Raw genomic sequence first — 21292 nt, 5'->3', positions numbered from 1 at the left:
GCAGTAGATCCAGTTTGGTCCCACATACACGAGTCAGGGTTCTCAAGTACAGAAACAGTGTCAATGCTGAGCATGACCTCAGTGTTGTACTGTCAAAAACTGAGCCCAGAATAGACATGCTTGTTGAAAACTTCAACCAGCCACAAACCTCTCATTAGGACTGTGTGTGCTTTCTGGTCTACGTCTGTGTGATGTGATCAATCAGTTTATTCCAGTTCAGAATTAAATTATTTATTGTATTTTAACAGCAACAGTTCCAACCTAGACATATATGTAAGAGTGTTTATAATGGGGAAAAATAAACATGAAAAGATATTTATGGGTATTTAATTGTTATTTGTTTTTGTCTTTTTAGGCATAAGGGCAACGAAATGTATCGATATTTACATATTGTTGCATATTTTCCTAAGCTTGGGTCCCAGGAAAACACAGAATTTCTCATTTGGGTCCCAGGCTGAAAAGGTTTAAGAACCCCTGTCCTAGGCCATTCTTCCCTCAAAAGGACTGCTAGTGTGATATGGACACCATGTGTTAGCTATGTACACTACACTATAGTAAAGCAAGTAAATGTGTTTTCTTAATGACGGATACGGTCTAAGATAGGCTATAGATTGGCCTTCTAACCAGCTGTACCTGAATGATGTTTTTCAAAGTGTAAACCTGACCCAGATATCTCTGGTATAAAACAACATATGACAGACTTCTTCTATTAATGCATCTACTGTCTTAGATTCTAGAAATACAAGGATGCCACAGACAGAAGGCTTATATTAGCGTGATTGATGTTTCTTTTCAGCACCATTAAGTGTATCTGTGGCAGTAGTTGGGGTTTGACTGGGATTGGAACTAACTCAAGTAATAGATCATAGAAATAAAATGATGCCACTGACACAGAGAGCATAGTAAATATGATTGATGTGTCTCTTAGTTAGTTTCTTCGTCATCTCATTGTGTATCTGAATCAGTAGTTAAGGCTTGACTGTGTGTGGTAGGGAGTAAAGTCCCAAGCCTTACGTCATAAGAAGGCTACAAAGCAGGAATATGGGATTGGTTTAGATAGCCGGGATGATATGTTCCAGTCAGAAACTCTGAAATTAAATGACACAGGAGAACAAATGAACAGAGAAACCACATGGAGCATCCGTTGCAGACTAGCCTATATAGGCCAATGTTGGCATAGTGTTGGCATCCAAATCTGAGCCAATTCTTATGGAACAGAGCAAAGTGGGTCTTGGAAAGGCTTGCAATCTGAGATTTCCTCCCCTCCAGTCAGAGTATGTGGTTGGTACAACGTAGAACAGCTGTAGTGTAGACCTGTTGTAAATTGCATTTAATGGTCTACACCAGTTGTAGTTGGCGCATGTGAATAATACAATTTGATTTGATTTGTGCTAGACATTACTGGGTCACAGCAAACCAGGACTGTTAAAGAACTTCTGGTTAAAAGGTTCCGCTCAATAAAACAACAGGAGTATACAGTATCTTTTTTATGACTATACTTTTTGTGTCCTGCACCTGAAAGTTGCTGGATGTGAACTGGGGCTTTGGAATTCCATTTTGTGAGATGAGTGATTGATGATGGCCCCATGCTGACTATGATACCATGACGACTCGGCCAAGCCAAGCCTCGTTTCCGGCATCCACAACCTGCCAATGGCTTAGAGAGAGAACGTTCTTGATGTTTACCTGTGACGTGTGGCGTGGTGAAAGACAGTTTGAGCCCTAGTTCAGGCAGATGGTAAAGACATCCTGTCCTGAAAGATATCTGAGTCGTTCAGTCAGGACCCTGGAGGGTTGAAATCAGTTCAGCATCCAGAAACAGCTTCCTCTTGTCTTCTCTTCTCCTCTTGTCTTCTCTTCTCCTCTTGTCTTCTCTTATCCTCTCTTCTCTTCTTCTCTCTTGTCTTCTCCTCTCTTCTCCTCTCTTTTTTCTTCTTTGCTTGTTTCTCTTTTCTTGTCTTTTAATTATCTTCTCCTCTCCTCCCTCTATATCTCTCTCTCTGTCTCTCTGTCTCTTTCTTACCCTCTCCTCTCCTCTAATCTTCATGTTGATCCTATACATTTGCCCCCCATCTGGACCAAGCTTCTTCTGAATACAGTTTTTCTCAATTGCTAAAACACAATTTCTAAAACCTTGCTCCATTTCCTGAAAACATTCAACACAAAACCTCATCTTCAAGCACTATTTACATAACCTCTGACTCCTCTCGCAAAATGAAACATTCGCCTCAAAACAGTTTTACCTGTGTTCAAAATCAAACACTGCTCTCAAATCATAAACAAAGTGATCAAAATGATATACACTCTCAAGCAGTCAGTAAACAATACACCGAAAAATAGAAAACACATTGTTCAAAACATACAATTCTTAGGGAGAAGTACATTTTTTATCTAAAAAAATATTCATATTTTTCCGTCATTGTCTTTTGATGAACGAAAACATGTTTTATCATAGTAGCTCAAAATGTGTCAGAAATTACTACTCTGCTTTGCCCTTTGCAATTTTGTTTTTTGTTCTTCCTCCTCCTTGTACCCCTATTTTTACAGTACTGTATCCTGCATCTCACAAACTTGTCCTTTGTCTCTGTGATACTGTAATTCTTGTTCTTTGTTGATATGAACCTGCAACCAGTCAAAATCTATTGAGCAGTCAGTACTGTTAATAAATGGAAAGCACAATGTTCAGGGCCATACAATTTGTCCATTGTACAGTATACAGCCTACAATGCACTGTACTACAGTATACGATACTAAAAGGGACAAAAATCAAAGGAGTAAACATGTGATCAATGTGCTTCTTCTTGTCTTTGGGCTGGGTCAGGCCAGAGCACTTCGTCGACATCACAAGCAATATTGTCCCTCCTGAGGCAACGGGGGAAGAAGCCTCTTGTGTGCCGTATCCAGCCCTGACATGATTCCTCACCTATATCACCACAGGCTAAATCCATGGCTTGCAGCAGATTTACTCTGGTGTAGGGTTGTCTATCATACACTTTCCATCTCCAAGAGGAGAAAAACTCCTCAATCGGATTCAGGAAAGGCGAGTATGGAGGGAGGTACAAGTTCATAAACTGCCCATTGATGTTAAACCATTCCCTTACCTGAGCAGCTCAGTGGAAACTGACATAGTGTGGGACAATCACATAGGTGGGAATGGGATTCTCATTTAGCTCTTAACCCTGCTGCTCTTGAACCTGCTGCTCAAATAAAATATATCTTAGATTGGCAATGAATCTTAGAAGGTGCTGGGTGTTATATGGCCCGAGTGTAACATGGTGATGTAGAACACCATGGTCGCTGATAGCAGCACAGATTGTGACATTGCCACCTCGTTGACCAGGGACTTCAACAATGGCCCGCTGTTCAATCATGTTTCGGTCTCTCCTTCTCCTCTTTGTTAGATTGAAGCCTGCTTCATCGACAAAGATGAACTCATGGGGTCTGTCCAAGGATTCCAAGTCAAATATTGTCTGTGTAGAAATACAATATACTGTCACGACTTCTGCCGAAGTCGATGTCCCTCCTTGCACGGGTGGTGCTCGGCGGTCGACATCACCGGTCTTCTAGCCATCATTGATCAGTTTTTCATTATCCATTGGTTTTGTCTTGTCTTCCATCACACCTGTTTCCAATCCCATTAATTACTTGTGTATTTAACCCTCTGTTTCCCCCCATGTCCTTGTCGGTGATTGTTTGAATGTTATGTTACGTGGGTTTGTGTATAGGTGTGCGACGGGTATCCTTTACCCATTTTATTTAGCATTTTGGTTTTTGGAGTTTGTTTTTTAATTAAATACTCCATAATTAACCAACTTGGTTTCTCCTGCGCCTGACTTCTCTGCCACCTACATACACGAATATGACATATACTGTATGTAGGATTTTGTAAGTCGTACAGAAACAGTGCTATACTGTAGAGTACAATTAGGCCTACTGTAGGCACTTCTGATTCACATACATTGTATGTACTGAAGAGTAATGTCATTCACATAGTATGTGTAAGTACTGTAGACAATCTGGATTAGAGTACATGTTTCTGAATGTACACTTACTTGCACATACTGAGCTCGCAGTTCTTTCACCCTTGGTGAGTTGCGCTCAAAAGGTACTCTGTATACTTGTTTCATTCGCATCCTGTTACGATGGAGGACACGGTCAATTGTGGAAATGCTCACACTGTCGATTCCCTGGAAGTGTGTGTTGTCTTGTATCACTCGTTCCTGGATTTCTCTGAGTCGTATTGCATTATCTTGAAGGACCATGCCAACTATAACGGCCTCTTGCTCCCAAGTGAATATAGCTGTCCTTCCACCTGCATGTGGCAGCCTTGCAATTCTACAAAAAGTAGTTGTGCAGTTACAAAACATATTCAGTACAATACATACAGTGATTAACTTTACAAATGTCTATTGAAACAGCTGCATATAGTGTAGTACAGTAAATTTGCAATTACAAAAATACAGTAGTATACTGTACCTGTTCTCTTCTCTGAATGTCCTTACTATGGTGGACACAGAAAATCGGCTCAAATTGGGTTGCACTCTAAGTCCTGCTTCCCTCATTGTCAGTCCATGGACAAGAACATGGTCTATAACTGTTGCTCGAATTTCATCAGATATTTCAACTCTTTGTCTTCCTCTTCGTCCTCCTCTTCCTCCTCGTCGCCCACCTCGCATACGCACTCGTCCTCGTCCTCTCACATTGTTTCTTCTATCCATTCTCAGACTTTCTCCTTCCCACCTTCAACAACCTGTTTGCTCTCTGAACTGGCTTATATTGGTTGTGTCACATCATTTGAAACAGATTAAATCAATTCTGAGTGGTTGTGTTCAATCAATGACATGTGTTCTCTATTTGTATTTGATTGTTGCCACTTGTGTTTACCAGTATGGATGACATGTGCATTAGAGTGCAGAATGTGTTTTGAGAATGAGAATGTGTTGAGAGTTTTGCTGAAAAGTCTAAGTGAGATCTGCAAATTGTGTTTTACCATGTGATATTGTTTAAGGTATTGACAACAGACTGCATAATTAGCTAAATGAGTCCAGGCAACTGAGAACTTTGTTCAGCCAATGGGTTTTAGTGTTTTAGCAATTGAGAAAACCTGTAACTTAGATGTTCTGTTGATCTAATGTTTGGTCAGAGTGGGTGTAAATAAGAGAGCGATTACAGGATTAATTTAAAATCAAAATCAAATTTTATTGATCACATACACATGGTTAGCAGATGTTAATGCGAGTGTAGCGAAATGCTTGTGCTTCTAGTTCCGACCATGCAGTAATATCTAACAAGTAATCTAACAATTTCACAACAACTACCTTATACACACAAGTGTAAAGGAATTAATAAGAATATGTACATATAAATATATGGATGAGCGATGGCCGAACGGCATAGGCAAGATGCAGTAGACGGTATAGAGTACAGTATATACATATGAGATGAGTAATGTAGGGTATGTATCATTATATACAGTGGCATAGTTTAAAGTGACTTGTGATACATTTATTACATCCAATTTGTAATTATTAAATGGCTAGAGATTTGAGTCAATATGTTGGCAGCAGCCACTCAATGTTAGCGATGGCTGTTTAACAGTCTGATGGCCTTGAGATATAAGCTGTTTTTCAGTCTCTCGGTCCCAGCTTTGATGCACCTGTACTGACCTCTCCTTCTGGATGATAGCGAGGTGAACAGGCAGTGGCTCGGGTGGTTGTTGTCCTTGATGATCTTTTTGGCCTTCCTGTGACATCGGGGAGTATAGGTGTCCTGGAAGGCAGGTAGTTTGCCCCCGGTGATGCGTTATGCAGACCTCACTACCCTCTGGAGAGCCTTACGGTTATGGGCAGAGCAGTTGCCGTACCAGGCTGTGATACAGCCCGACAGGATGCTCTCGATTGTGCATCTGTAAAAGTTTTTGAGTGTTTTTGGTGACAAGCCAAATTTCTTCAGCCTCCTGAGGTTGAAGAGGAGCTGTTGCGCCTTCTTCACCACACTGTCTGTGTGGGTGGACCATTTCAGTTTGTCCGTGATGTGTACGCCGAGGAACTTAAAACTTTCCACCTTCTCCACTACTGTCCCGTCGATGTGGATAGGGGAGTGCTCCCTCTGTGGTTTCCTGAAGTCCACGATCATCTCCTTTGTTTTGTTGACGTTGAGTGTGAGGCTATTTTCCTGACACCACACTCCGAGGGCCCTCACCTCCTCCCTGTAGGCTGTCTCGTTGTTGTTGGTAATCAAGCCTACCACTATAGTGTCGTCTGTTGGACGCAGAAACAAAGATGGTTTCCTCCTGTTGAAAGGGTTTGAGTCCAACTTGGAATAGACTCAGGAGTGAGCAAGATGAAGCTCATGTGGTTGATGTTACCTTGGCACTTTTTTTTCACCTTTATTTAACTAGGCAAGTCAGTTAAGAACAATTCTCATTTTAAATGACGGCCTAGGAACAGTGGGTTAACTGCCTTGTTCAGGGGCAGAACGACAGATTTTTACCTTGTCAGCTCAGGGATTCAATCTTGCAACCTTTCAGTTACTAGTCCAACACTCTAACCACTAGGCTACCTGCCGAACTAGAATAGACTTGAGTCTATTCTAGTTCCATATCAATGTGAATCAATAGTGTACTTACAGTATATTAGCAGAAAAATGCTAATATAGGTACGATGGATGGAATTGGATTTGTGCCATAAATGCTAAAATGTTAGCATTTGAAAACATTTCCACGGAAACAAAATCAAAGCAAGGATTGCTGTCATACCTTGTCCATAGGCTGCTGACAGGGTAAGGAAACCAATATGTCATTTGGGTGAGCTATCCCTTTTAACAACGTTTCTGCTTCCAGGCCGCCATCAGGGTCTGAGAACATCTTCATGCAAACTTTAAATGAATACCATGAGTAAGGAGAAACTGCAACAATACATGTTAAAGCAGCCCATCTACTTTCCAGGAGTTAGGCTATCCACCCAACCATTCTGTATTTACACAATAATGACAGATCCCAGCCCTCAGCTTTACTGTCTTCCCCTTAGCCTTGTTCCTCGTGTACACTCTAGTATCGTGATAATATTGTATTATGAGGTCACTGGCAAATTTCGTAGGGGCATACCTCTGTAAAATGTTACTCGGTCTCCTGTGTAGGATCTAAATCGGTTACCATATTAAGTCCCCTTACCTCGCAAGTGCTTGTCTTTTATTGTGGTGGGCTGGTCGAAATTGACACCAAATATTATTATATCTTTTTTTTTATATGCAGTACCAGTCAAAGGTTTGGACACACCTACTCATTCAAGGGTTTTTCTTTATTTTTACTATTTTCTACATTGCACAACAATAGTGAAGACATCAAAACTATGAAATAACACAGGAAATCATGTAGTTACCAAAAGTGTTAAACAAATCAAAATATATTTAATATTTGACATTCTTCAAAGTAACCACCCTGTCTTGATGACAGCTTTGCACACTCTTGGCATTCTCTCAACCAGCTTCACCTAAAATGTTTTTCCAACAGCCTTGAAGGAGTTCCCACATATGCTGAACACTTGTTGGCTGCTTTTCCTTCACCTTGCGGTCCAACTCCTCCCAAACCATCTCATTTGAGTTGAGGTCGGGTGATTGTGGAGGACAGGTCATCTGATGCAGCACTCCATCACTCTCCTTCTTGGTCAAATAGCCCTTACACAGCCTGGAGGTGTGTTGGGTCATTGTCCTGTTGAAAAACAAATTATAGTCCCATTAAGCGCAAACCAGATGGGATGGCGTATTGCTGCAGAATGCTGTGGTAGCCATGCTGGTTAAGTGTGCCTTGAATTCTAAATACATCACAGTGTCACCAGCAAAGCACCCCAACACCATCACACCTCCTCCTACATGCTTCACATGCAGAGATCATCCGTTCATTTACTCTGCGTCTCAGAGTAAATGAGACACGGCGGTTGGAACCAAAAATCTAAACTTTGGACTCATCGGACCAAATGACAGATTTCCACCAGTCTAATGTCCATTGCTCAGGTTTCTTGGCCCAAGCAAGTCTTCTTATTATTGGTGTCCTTTAGTAGTGGTTTCTTTGCAGCAATTCGACCATGAAGGCCTGATTCACGCAGTCTCCTCTAAAAAGTTGATGTTGAGATGTGACTGTTACTTGAACTCTGTGAAGCATTGGCTCAAACACATTAAGAAGGAAAGAAATTCCACAAATCAAATGTTAATTGAAATGCATTCCAGGTGACTACATCATGAAGCTGGTTGAGAAAATGTCAAGAGTGTGCAAAGCTGTCATCAAGACAAAGTGTCACAGTTCTCTAAGACAGAACCCAGAAGCAGACCAGGACAAGGTGAGTAAAATGAAGGTGAGTATTTATTGGTAGTATTGATGTGTAAATTGAATAATCCAGGAGACGGAACGGCAGCGGCGGTGAGTTGATGAGAGTAAATGGGTTGATCCAATGAAGTCACTGAATCCACCGACGGCCAGGCAAGGGAGTTGAATGTTCCGGGAGAATGACTGTAGACAGAGTAAACGGGAGTGAGTAACCGGCAACAAGTACAGAATAACAAAACAAACTCAGGAAACATGAGGCTGATACGCTGGCACAACATACTGTTCGTTGCTAACGATCCGGCAGGGAATGGATGTCAGGTCAGGGCTTATGAAGAGGTGATGATCAGGACCAGGTGTGCAGATGGTTGATGAGATGCAGGTGCGGGTAATCAAAAGTTCTCCCGCCTTGCTTCGTCGCCTGGCAACCAGACAGGGTGCGTTCAGGAACCTCAGACAAAAGACTCCAAAACAAAAAAAACAGTCAGCTCAGGCAGAAAACAGACTCAGGAAGCGGGATTCCTGACACAAAGGGTGGCTACTTTGAAGAATCTCAAATATAACATATTTTGATTTGTTTAACACTTTTGGTTACTACATGATTCAATATGTGTTATTTAATAGTTGTGATGTCTTCACTATTATTCTACAATGTAGGAAATAGTCAAAATAAAGAAAAACCCTTGAATGAGTAGGTGTGTCCAAACATTAGACTGGTACTGTATGTAATAGTAATTAACCCTTAGGATAGGGGAGGACATGTCTGACAGACAGGCACTTATATTTGCAATGTAAGTAGTTAGGCTTTCATAGGGTATTGTGAGCCAAAGGTCATCTATTAGACATTTATTCAGCAATCTTTCTTCTTTATCTAATAAATGTGTTTATTCATTCACAACTAGGATGTTACTGGGCTCCGCATAGGCACTGTGGTGCCCTGGTCTTCTGCTACCAGTGCCGTGGGAAAGGATGCTAGGCTTAGCAGAAACAGCTTAATGTGAGTGCAGTGGAGGTATCCTTAATATGTTGGCTCTATATGTAATAGCAATTAACACATAGGCGTGACAGACAGACGGACAGACGGACGGACGGACAGACGGACAGTCGGACAACAGAGACAGAGTGAAGGATGGACAGACAGAGAAGAACAAGGAAAATCACAGACAGACAGAGACAGACGGACAACAGAGACAGAGTGAAGGATGGACAGACAAAGAAGAACAAGGAAAATCAGACAGACAGAGACAGACGGACAACAGAGTGAAAGATGGACAGACAGAGAAGAACAAGGAAAATCACAGACAGACAGAGACAGTCGGACAACAGAGACAGAGTGAAGGATGGACAGACAAAGAAAAACAAGGAAAATCAGAGACAGATGGACAGATAGAGTGACAGACAAACAGACGGAGTGACAGGTGGACAGACAGAGAAGAAAAAGGAAAATCACAGACAGACAGACGGACAGACATAGTGACAGACAAACAAACAGACGGAGTGACAGGTGGACAGACAGACAGACAGACAGACAGACAGACAGACAGACAGACAGACAGACAGACAGACAGACAGACAGACAGACAGACAGACAGACAGACAGACAGACAGACAGACAGACAGACAGACAGACAAACAGAGTGACAGCAAAGATGCAGAGACAGACTGCATAACAGAGCCACAGTTATAGTGGTGAGTTGTACCTCCAGTGGTGCTTTAACATGTTGTATTTGTCTTAAACATGAGTTGGTTGAAAAGAGCTGGTTAAAAAAGGAGGGGGACTATGTTTCACCGGTCACTGGTACATTACTGCCTGTGTGTGTAAGTACATTTCCTTCAGAAGGTATTATAACCCTTGACTTATTTCACATTTTGTTGTGGGGGTAGAAGCTGTTAAAGAGCCTTTTGGAACTAGACTTGGCACTCCGTTACTGCTTGCCGTGTGGTAGCAGAGAGAACAGTCTATGACTTGGGTGACTAGTCTTTGACAGTTTTTTTATTGATGTTTATTGATGTTACCTGTTGAATCCACTTCAGTCAGTGTAGATGAAGGGGAGGAGATGGGTTAAAGAAGGATTTTGAAGCCTTGAGACAATTGAGACATGGATTGTGTATGTGTGCCATTCAGAGGGTTAATGGGCAAGACAAAAGATTTAAGTGCCATTGAAACTGAAATCCGTGGAACACCTTGTCCCGACAAATTGAGGCTGTTCTGAGGGCATAAGGAAGTGCAGGTGTTCATTTGTAAGTTCAACTTATAGAAAGGAGATTTATCCAACTTTAGGCCCAAGATATAGGCCATTTCCTCCACTTGGACCTAAAGGGAATAAGTCAAGCAGGTCAGACCCTGCTGTGTATCTGTCCATGTCAGTTACAGATGTTTTGTGATGTTAGCATCAAGAGGAATCACAAGGCATCCATATCTTTGACCAGATGGTATGTTCTCCATGTGATGGGCTTGAACATTTACAAGCTTTCAGCATCCAATGAAACCTAGAATACAGCTGTGAATAAGCAAAAACCCACGTGTCCCTTTTCTTTGATTGAGTGTCAACTGAAAATAAGGATCATAGAAGTTTGAAGATCATAGTAAAATTCATGGAGGGGAAGAAACAAATCAAATGCTCTGTGTGAATGACTCATGGGTCTCTCATGTAGAGTCTGACTCGCATATCCTGAAAGTCTGGAAACTTGATATGTATCCTTTTCAAACAACCCCACCATGACGCACCATCATTGAGATCCTATAAGTCGTTATCAATAAAACATCACAATAAGGTGCAGAGCATTTGATTTCCCTGCTGGGGGGCAAGGAGAGCCTCAGCCCCGCTAAAACCATGCGCCGTTTTCAAGGGATTGTTAAATACATTTGAACTATTCGGTTGTAATATCATCACCTCTTGAAGAGCATAGTCAAAACTACAAACAATTACACACATTTAGCTCCATCATCAGAGTTATACAGCAAGGAACTGCATGCTCGACGTCTACTAACCACCGGTCCTGGCAACTCACATTACACACACCTGCTCCCCATCGTTATGCACACCTGGACATCATCAGTACCTTGATTACTTACCCTTTATTTAGCTCTCAGTAGCCTCAGTCTTCAGGCAGTATTGGTTTTGTTCTTCATGCCAAGTACTCTTCTCTTGTTTTGTATATCTGCATGTTTTTCGTTATTAATCTCACCAACTGCACTTGCTTCCTTACTCCCTGCGTCTACGTTACAGAATAGTGCTTCAACAAATAGAAGCAGCAGAAAATTCAGACATCTCCCGGAGGGTCTGCTAACAGGGACACCTAATCCCCCAAAACCACGACCAACTGGCGCAACTGGGTACGGCTATGGATGAGGTCCTCCGCGTTCTCCAACATCATCCGAGGGGCATCACCTCTAACTAGCGGAGGACCCTCTACCACGAGTCGTCCCTGCCAGCCAGTCACCCAGCCCATCCAGCAGTTAGCGATGCCCGATTGTCCCTCCCGTACAAATATGATGGGACTCCATCTAAATGCCATGGCTTCCTACTCCAGTGCTCCCTCTATTTCGCCCATCAGACGAGAGCCCCTACCACTGAGAGGTCCAAGGTTGCCACGGTCATTTCCCTGCTAATCAGACGGGCGTTGGAGTGGGCCACGGACGTCTGGGAGAGAGGAAAGAAGGAGCTGGGTTCCTATGAGAGGTTCATGGCGGTCTTCGATCATCCACCAAGGGCAGAGAGGGAGATGAGCGCTGTAGTATCTATGATCTACATCTGTTTATATTAGTTACTATGCTGTTACTAAGCAGTAATGTATTACGGCAGTGTTTCGTTACTACACCTAAAAGGAAATGCACATGCGCACTATGGGGGGCTGTAGAGGACGAGGGGTTTTGACTAAACGAGACTAACTGTACTCCCGTCTCCTGCCTGGTCATTTCTCCACAACACAAATATTACAGTGGCGACGAGGTGATTAAGCTTCTTAAACGGACATTGCTTGAAGGGAAGAATATTGCGTGAGTAATGAAACTCAAAATAATTATGTAAATCATCAGTTATTTATTTGTATTTTTTTTGCCAGTAGAAAAGGCTAAGCACTGCTAGTAGGTACAGTGTTCAGGAGCTGCCAAGGAGCAAGCCTATTGGAGTCCAGAATAGCGACACTGCCCTCTGGTGGTTAAATAAAAAAAAACTAATTGAACCCATTGAAATTAGGCGATCTCAGTGGAGAAATATTGTAAAAAAAAAAAATGGAAGAAGAAACGTATCACATTGTGTACAAATGAGTGCAGTGAATGAAATAACTGCAGAAAATTCTGAAATGAAGAAAGTGAAGAATTTGATGAAAATTCAGAAAATTAAGGAATACAAGGAATAAGGAAACAATTAACTGTGAAAATGGCAACCATTGGTCGAGTACCAGAGTTTGAGGCTATAAAAGAGGATTTTGATTCCTATTTAGAGCGTTTTGAGCGTTGGCTGGCTGCAAATGAAATCAAAGATGAAAAGAAAGCAGACGTATTTCTCAGTGTTTTGGGTCCAACTGAGTATGAATTGCTGAAAGGTCTCATTGAACCAATAAAAGCAGTGGAGTTGACTTATGCGGAACTGACTGAAATTCTTTCAAGGGATTTCAAGCCTAAGCCAATTCTCATTGCAGAATGTTTCAGATTTTACCAACATCACCACAGTTAAGGGGAAGCTGTGGCTGACTACATCCTTGCTTTGAAAAGGCTGGCAAGTACATGTGAGTTTGCACGATTTCTTGATGACGCTCTCCGAGACAAGTTTGTATGTGGTCTCACAGGTGAAGCATATCACAGAAGGCTTCTGTCAGAGAAGGACCTGACCTTTAAGAAAGCCTGTGATATCGCACTTGGACTCGAGCTTGCCCACAGGGATACTATTGAGCTATCGGGACATGCAGAATGTCAGACAGGTGTTCACACATGGTGAAAAAGGCTCACAAAAGTCACACTTTTCTCAGTCCCGTCCTTTAAGGTTACACAAGAACAAAGCAGCCCACATCACAAAGGTCTAAGCCAAGTTGCTACAGATGTGGGGGAGATCAGCACAGTGAATGTCGATACCAAACTGAAAAGCGCCACAATTGTGGAAAGGTTGGACATCTACAGAGTGTGTAAAGCTCCAAAACGCACGGCAAGAGCGCACAAAGTGTCAGACAAGAAGAGGAAGGTACAACTGAAATAGTATTGGAACTGTTCACAGTGTACACAGCTCAACAACAAAAAGATGGAATCTATCTCAGCATGGAGATAGCGGGAAAACCAGTGAAAATGCAGCTGAACACCGGAGCGCCTGTATCGCTTGTTCCAGAAAGACTCTACAAAGAAAAACTGAAAGAGTGCCCTCTTCAGCCAGCGTCCATCCACCATTCTTCATACACTGGTGACACTATTCCTGTTTTAGGGCAGATCCAGGTACCAGTCCGGTATGAGGGGAAGGAGTGGATGCTACAGCTTGTCATTGTTAAAGGAGAAAAATCAACCTTGCTGAGCAGAAACTGGCTACAAAAGATCAAGTTGAACTGGGGCGAAATCTTCAGTCTGAGAAATGACAAACCAGTGAGTTAGGCTACACTCCCTATAATGCTGGGGAAGCACAAATAACTTTTCAAAGATGGCTACGGCGAAATACAAGACTTCACAGCAAAAGTCAGAGTGCAAGAAGGAACCAAGCCTATCTTTCACAAACCACATCCTACAGAAGAATAACATCATTATGAAAGTAGCGAGGAGCGACTGGGCCACTCCGATCGTTGTAGTCCCAAAGAAAGACAAGACCGTCAGAATGTGCGGAGACTACAAGGGCACAGTAAATCGCTGCATACTACCAGAAGAATTTGCACTACCAAACGCTGAAGATCTGTTTGCCACTCTAGCTGGTGGGAAGGTTTTCAGTAAGCTGGATCTGTCATTCGCTTATCAGCAACTGAAGCTGGATCCGGAGTCAGAACAGTATCTGACCATCAATACACACAAGGGGCTATTCAGATTCAATCGCTTGGCCTATGAAATCTCGACAGCTCCAGCGATATTCCAACAAACAATGGAACAGATCTTGGACGTTTTAGACAATGTTGTGTGCTTCATGGACGGCATCCTCATGTCAGCACCAACCATTGGAGAGCACCTTGTAGTGCTGGACAAACTGATGTCAAGACTGGAGAAATACGGAGTGAGAATGCAACGCAGCAAGTGTGAGTTCCTCCAGGACTCAGTTAAGTATCTCGGATACAAGATTGATGCACAAGGCCTGCACCCAACCAACAGAAAGGTGGAAGCAATCACAAATGCACCAGCACCCACAAATATCTCAGAGTTGAGATCATTTTTGGGGCTCCTGAACTATTACGGAAAGTTTGTGGCAAAGCCCTGAGCATAATATTCGGAGTAAAGAAGTTTCACAAATATCTCTACAGAAGGAAGTTCCAACTGCTGACAGATCACAAGCCTCTATTGGCCATCCTTGGACCAAAATCAGCCATACCAACCCATGCTGCACTTCGAATGCAACGTTGGGCTCTGATATTGCTAGCCTACAACTACGAGATCGAGTACAGACAATCCAGTGATCACGCAAATGCAGATGTACTATCAAGACTACCATGCAATAGTGACTCCGACAGGGAAGGTGATAGAGCAGTCTTCCAGATCTCTCTCATCGACGAACTGCCCATATCTGCTTTAGACATAGCAGAGGAAACGAGGAAAGACCCAGTTCTTTCCAAAGTCTTGGACTTAACATTAGGCAGTTGGCCAACCTTTGTAAATGACGATAACCTTCATCCATTCATTGACAAGAAAGATCAATTGTCTACTGATCAAGGATGTGTTCTGTGGGGATCAAGGGTGGTGGTACCTCACAAATTCCAGAGGAGACTGCTATCTGACCTGCATGAGGGACATCCATGGATCACTCGAATGAAAGCACTCGCTCGCAGTTATCTGTGGTGGCCTGGACTGGATCAGGACATTCAACAGCATGTAGGCCACTGCTCACCTTGTGAAGCTGTTTGCAACAAGCCTGCTGCTGCACCTCTTCATCCATGGTCCTGGGCTGCTACACCATGGGAACGCATCCATGTGGATTACGCCGAGATTGACAAGCAACATTTCCTTGTTGTCGTCGATGTCCATTCCAAGTGGATGGAAGTGTTCCCTACTCAACTGACCACAGCTGAGAAGACCATCAATCTTCTCAGACACCTGTTCGCATCCTTTGGACTAGTCAAGGATCTCGTATCGAACAATGGCCCTCCTCTCACGTCAAACGATTTTGAAACATTTCTCAAGAACAACGGAGTAAGGCACATCCTGTCCATCAATAAGGCACCACCTTACCATCCGGCATCAAACGGAGCAGCGGAGAGAGCCGTGCAAACCTTTAAGAAGGCCTGGACTAGACTCGAGGTTCAGTCTGTGCCCACCCACCAAAGGCTTCCCGGGTTCCTGTTTATTTACCGTAACACACCACACACAGTAACAGAATGTACACCAGCTGAACTGTTTCTGAAACGCCAACCACGTACCCGCCTGACATTGTTGAAACCAGACTTGTCAAGCACTGTGGCAAAGCACCAGCTACAGCAGAAGAAAGCTCATGATAGACACTCAAAAGACTGTCAGAGAATTCAAAGAGGGAGAGAGGGCGATGGTACGTGATTTCAGACACCCCAAGCGCCTGTGGAACTCAGGTGTGATCTTGCAATTCAGAGGACCTTTGACTTACCAAGTCCAAATTGGTCATTGCCATGTCAACGTTCATGTGGATCATCTGCTACAGTCCAACGCCCCAGCAGAGACATGCCGAGAGAACAAGAACAATAACAACCCGCAGGACTATTCTCCTGACTGTGGACGTATGGGGGAGACAGAGCCTGACCTTCCACCTGAACCTGGCCCTCCACCGGAATCCCAGGAGGAGTGGAGATATCCTATTCAACAGCGAAGGGCACCTCAAAAGCTTGACCTGTGAGTTGAGCTGTTTCAGGAGGTAACAGACAGTAAAACAAAGAAACACTTTAATATGTCCTAGATAAAAGGAAAGAAAAAAGGACATTACCTGGGTTAGTTATTAGGACACAAATTCCATCTTCAGGGCAGAATAATCCCCTGGATTTGTGCTGGGCTCTGAAAAGTCTGCTTCAACCCAGTAGTTGAAAAATGTTTAAGAATGCATTGTTCAGATATTGCATTAGTAGTTCCCTAACGTCTTTACCTTCTTCTCTGGAAGTTAAACACTATGGGGCAGGAGTGTAGTATCTGTGGTCTACATCTGTTGATATTAGTTACTATGCTGTTACTAAGCAGTAATGTATTACGGCAGTGTTACGTTACTACACCTAATAGGAAATGCACATGCGTACTATGGGGGGCTGTAGAGGACGAGGGGTTTTGACTAAACGAGACTAACTGTACTCCCGTCTCATGCCTGGTCATTTCTCCACAACACAAATATTACAAGCGCCTACTCCAACTCCGGCAGGTTGCCCAGACCGCTGTGGAGTATGCCCTCACCTTCTGGACCATGGCAGCCTCCAGTGGATGGAATGAGCCTGCGCTCCGCACCCTATTCAGAAGAGGACTGCTCGAAGAGGTCCAGATGGATCTGGCGTGTTGAGACAACAACCTCTCCTTGGACGCACTCATCGCGATGGCCATCCGTCTGGATAACCTTTTTCGGGAGTGTTGGCACTTCCATTGCCTCTCACCCCCCTCCTTTGGCCGTCCTGAGAAAGAGCCTGAACCCATGGAGGTATGGTCAAAACACCTCCCCGCAGAAGAGCAACGCCATCAGAGACAGCTGGGGCTCTATCCCTATTGCAGCCAGGAGGGGCACCAGCTTCAACGGTGTCTGGTGCGTCCCAACCAGGGGTCCACGAGGGCAGAGGGACAGCCCCATGATCATCCATCTCCCGGGGTTGGCATGAGAATTTCATCATCATCACTTTCCGCCAAACCCTTTCTGCTTTCAATTTCACTGGCTGGCTGTCCCTCGTGATGTCTCTACAGCTCTAGTTGACTCTGGTGCCGCAGGGAATTTAATTGATAATGCCCTCACCACCTCCCTGAACATCACCTCATACCCGCTCTCCTCTCCTTTTCCGGTTCACAGCACCACTCACCATCACCGTGGGACCCGTGCACCATCACCGTGGGACCCGTGCACCATGAATGGAAAACGGCCTTCAGCGCGATGTCTGGGAACTACGAGTGGGCACTACGAGTACTTGATGATGCCTTATGAATTAGCCAATGCTCTGTCGGTGGTCCAGGCATTAGTGAACGAGGTGTTCCGGGACATGCTTGGGCGTCAGTGTATATCAACGACCTCCTGATCTACTCGGCCACCTTGGAGGATCACATCGCCCACATCCGGGTAGTCCTGGGACACATCCTGGAAAACCACCTGTACGTCAAAGCGGAGAAGTGCCAGTTCCATCAGGTCTCCTCCTTCCTGATCATGTCAATTTGGCTCGTTAACAAGCTAACTTTAACCTCTCTAGGGGAGGTGGGACGAAATCGTCAAAGTTCTCAAACATAGGACTATTTTACACCATTTTATAGATACACTTCTCCTGAATCGAACCACGTTGTCCGATTTCCATAAGGCTTTACAGCGAAAACAAAACATTAGATTATGTTAGGAGAGTACATAGACACAAATAATCACACAGCCATTTTCCAAGCAAGCATATATGTCACATAAACCCAAACCACAGCTAAATGCAGCACTAACCTTTGCTGATCTTCATCAGATGACACTCCTAGGACATTATGTTATACAATACATGCATGTTTTGTTCAATCAAGTTCATATTTATATCAAAAAAACGCTTTTTACATTAGCATGTGATGTTCAGAACTAGCATACCCACCGAAAACTTCCGGTGAATTTACTAAATTACTCACGATAAACGTTGACAGAATACATAACAATTATTTTAAGAATTATAGATACAGAACTCCTTTATGCAATCGCTATTGTCACGGTTGTCGTAGGGTAAAGACCAAGGCGCAGCGGGTTGCGTGCTCATCATTATTTTATTTATAGGTGAACACGAAAAAACAATAAACAAAGAACGACAGTACGACACTTTCGCAGGCTATCCAAAACAGCAATGCAAAAAACAATCTCCCACAAAGGGACAGGTGGAAAACAGGCTCCCTAAGTATGACTCTCAATCAGAAACAACGATGTACAGCTGTTCCTGATTGAGAGCCACGCCAGGCCAACAAAGAAATACACAACATAGAAACCCTAGAATACAAAACAAGAACATAACCAAAAACCCCGGAACACAATAATCCAACTCCCCTCTACATACACACACACCCCGAACCATATAAAACAAATACCCCTCTACCTAAATACATAGCCCAACCCACATGAAACAAACACCCCCTGTCACGTCCTGACCAAACTATAATAACAAATAACCCCTATTACTGGTCAGGACGTGACAGCTATGTCCAATTTTGAAATAGCTTTTCGGCGAAAGCACATTTTGCAATATTCTGAGTACATAGCTCGGCCATCACGGCTAGCTAATTTAACACCCACCAAGTTTGGGACAACCTAAACTCAGAATTACTATTAGAAAAATTGGATTACCTTTGCTGTCCTCATCAGAATGCACTCCCAGGACTTCTACTTCAACAACAAATGTTGTTTTGGTTCCAAATAATCCATAGTTATATCCAAATACCGCCGTTTTGTTCATGCGTAACTATCCAAACGCTGACGCGCGAGCGCATTTTGTGACAAAAAAATGCAAAATATTCCAAGCATGTCAAACGCTGTTTAAAATAAATTTTTATGCTACCTTTCTCGTAAAATAGCGATAATATTCCAACCGGGCAACGTTGTATTCATTCAAAGGCTGAAAGAAAAAAAATGGAGTAGTCTCGTGACCGCGCATCTCCAGTCTCACTGTCCCCAGGCTGACCACTTACAAATTCTGCTGCTGTACTTTGCCCAGAGACAGCAGACACCCCATTCTACTTTCTGGCGGCTTTAGAGAGCCAATGGAAGCCTTAGAAAGTGTCACGTTACAGCACAGTTGCTGTATTTTCGATAGAGATGCAACAGAAGGACAACAAATTGTCAGACAGGGCACTTCCTGTATGGAATCTTCTCAGGTTTTGGCCTGCCATATGAGTTCTGTTATACTCACAGACACCATTCAAACAATTTTAGAAACTTTAGAGTGTGTTCTATCCGAATCGACTAATTACATGCATATTCTAGTTTCTGGGCAGGAGTAGTAACCAGATTAAATCGGGTACATTTTTTATCCGGCCGTGAAAATACTGCCCCCATCCCAAAGAAGTTAAGGAGGTAAACTAGATGTCTAACGTAATATCCAAATATTGTTTGATTTGCTTCTCATCTGTAGTGGTTGTGATAGTAACATTAGTCTGACTGACAACTTTACCAGGACAAGGACTTGTCGAAGAAACTCTTTCCAAAAGCCCAATCTCTGATGAAGCAAGCTAAATTACAGATGTTGTTTGATTAGCTAGCTAGCTAGCTAGCTACATGCCAAATGGATAGGCTACCCTCACGTATTTGACATTATATGATGAATTTATGTTTACTGATCATGAAAAGCATGCAGTTACTTGCTGTATAGCTCTGATAGAGCTAAATGTGGAATAATTGGAAATGCATTGCTTACTTTTACTTATGCAGGAAAATAAAAGTAAGGCATGTGATTTATCAGAAATGGTGTAATGGAATTATAGTCAAACAAAAATATTGTTACATATATTTATAAATAGAGTTTATATGGGTTTTATACCTATTTTCTGTATAAATAGCCTCGAAAAACATGTAAACAGACCATAAATGTCTCTGATTTTGTTTTATTGTAAAGCTGTGAGTGCTATTATATGATGCAATATCAGTACTTGTTGTATTTACAGCGTGTCTGTGGCCTATCATCATCTGATTTCAGCAAGTGTATGGCTGTGGATTGACTTCATTGTTTGAATGGATTGTTAGAATATTGGCTAAATATATTTAGAAAAATGTATGGAATCATTCCTCTAAAACTGTCTGGCTAGCTAGCTAAAACACATACAATGCAGATACATTCTTCACATTCATTGTTTTACACAACATCCTATCACAGCACTGGCAAACCATGGTTGACCATCTCCCTGACCAACATGGCTGACCTTTGGACCATCATAAGAAGGTTAATGTCCATTCTAGTATTCTAATTCCTTATTCTATGCACACCACCACCACAACACAATATTGACTCCCAGATGCACACAGTCAGTTTTGTCCATAGAATTAGAATACTAGCATGGACATTAACCTTCTTATGATGGTCCAATTTATGATGGGATTAAGGTCAGCCATTCTCACGTAGGTGTTCCTCTTGTCCAGGTGGGAGAGGGAGGTGCGGAGTGCAACATAGATTGCATTATCTGTGGATCTGTTGGGGTGGAATACAAATTGGAGTGGGTCCAGGGTGTCTAGGGTGATGGTGTTGCTGTGAGCCATGACCAGCCTTTCAAAGAATTCCATGGCTACAGGTGTGAGTGTTACAGGGTGATAATAATTTAGACAGGTTACCTAGGTGTTATTGGGCAAAGGAACTATGGTGGTCTGTTTGAAACATGTAGGTATTACAAACTGGGTCAGGGAGAGGTTGAAAATGTCAGTCAAGACACTTGACAACTGGTCAGTGCATACTCTGAGTGAGCGTCCTGGTAATCCCTCTGGCCCTGCGGCCTTGTGAATGTAAACATGTTTAAAGGTCTTACTAACATCGGCTACGGTGAGCGAGATCACACTGTCGTCTGGAACAGCTGTTGCTCTCATGCATGGTTCAGTGTTGCTTGCCTCGAAGCGAGCTTAGAAGGTATTTAGTTCGTCTGGTAGGCTTGCGTCACTGGGCAGCTCACAGCTGCGTTTCCTTTTATAATCTGTGATTGTTTGCAAGCCCTGAAAC

This window comes from Salmo trutta, chromosome 18, assembly GCF_901001165.1.
Source record: "Salmo trutta chromosome 18, fSalTru1.1, whole genome shotgun sequence".
Taxonomy (NCBI): domain Eukaryota; kingdom Metazoa; phylum Chordata; class Actinopteri; order Salmoniformes; family Salmonidae; genus Salmo; species Salmo trutta.
The sequence above is the reverse complement of the archived record's forward strand: the minus strand, read 5'-3'. Positions refer to the sequence as shown.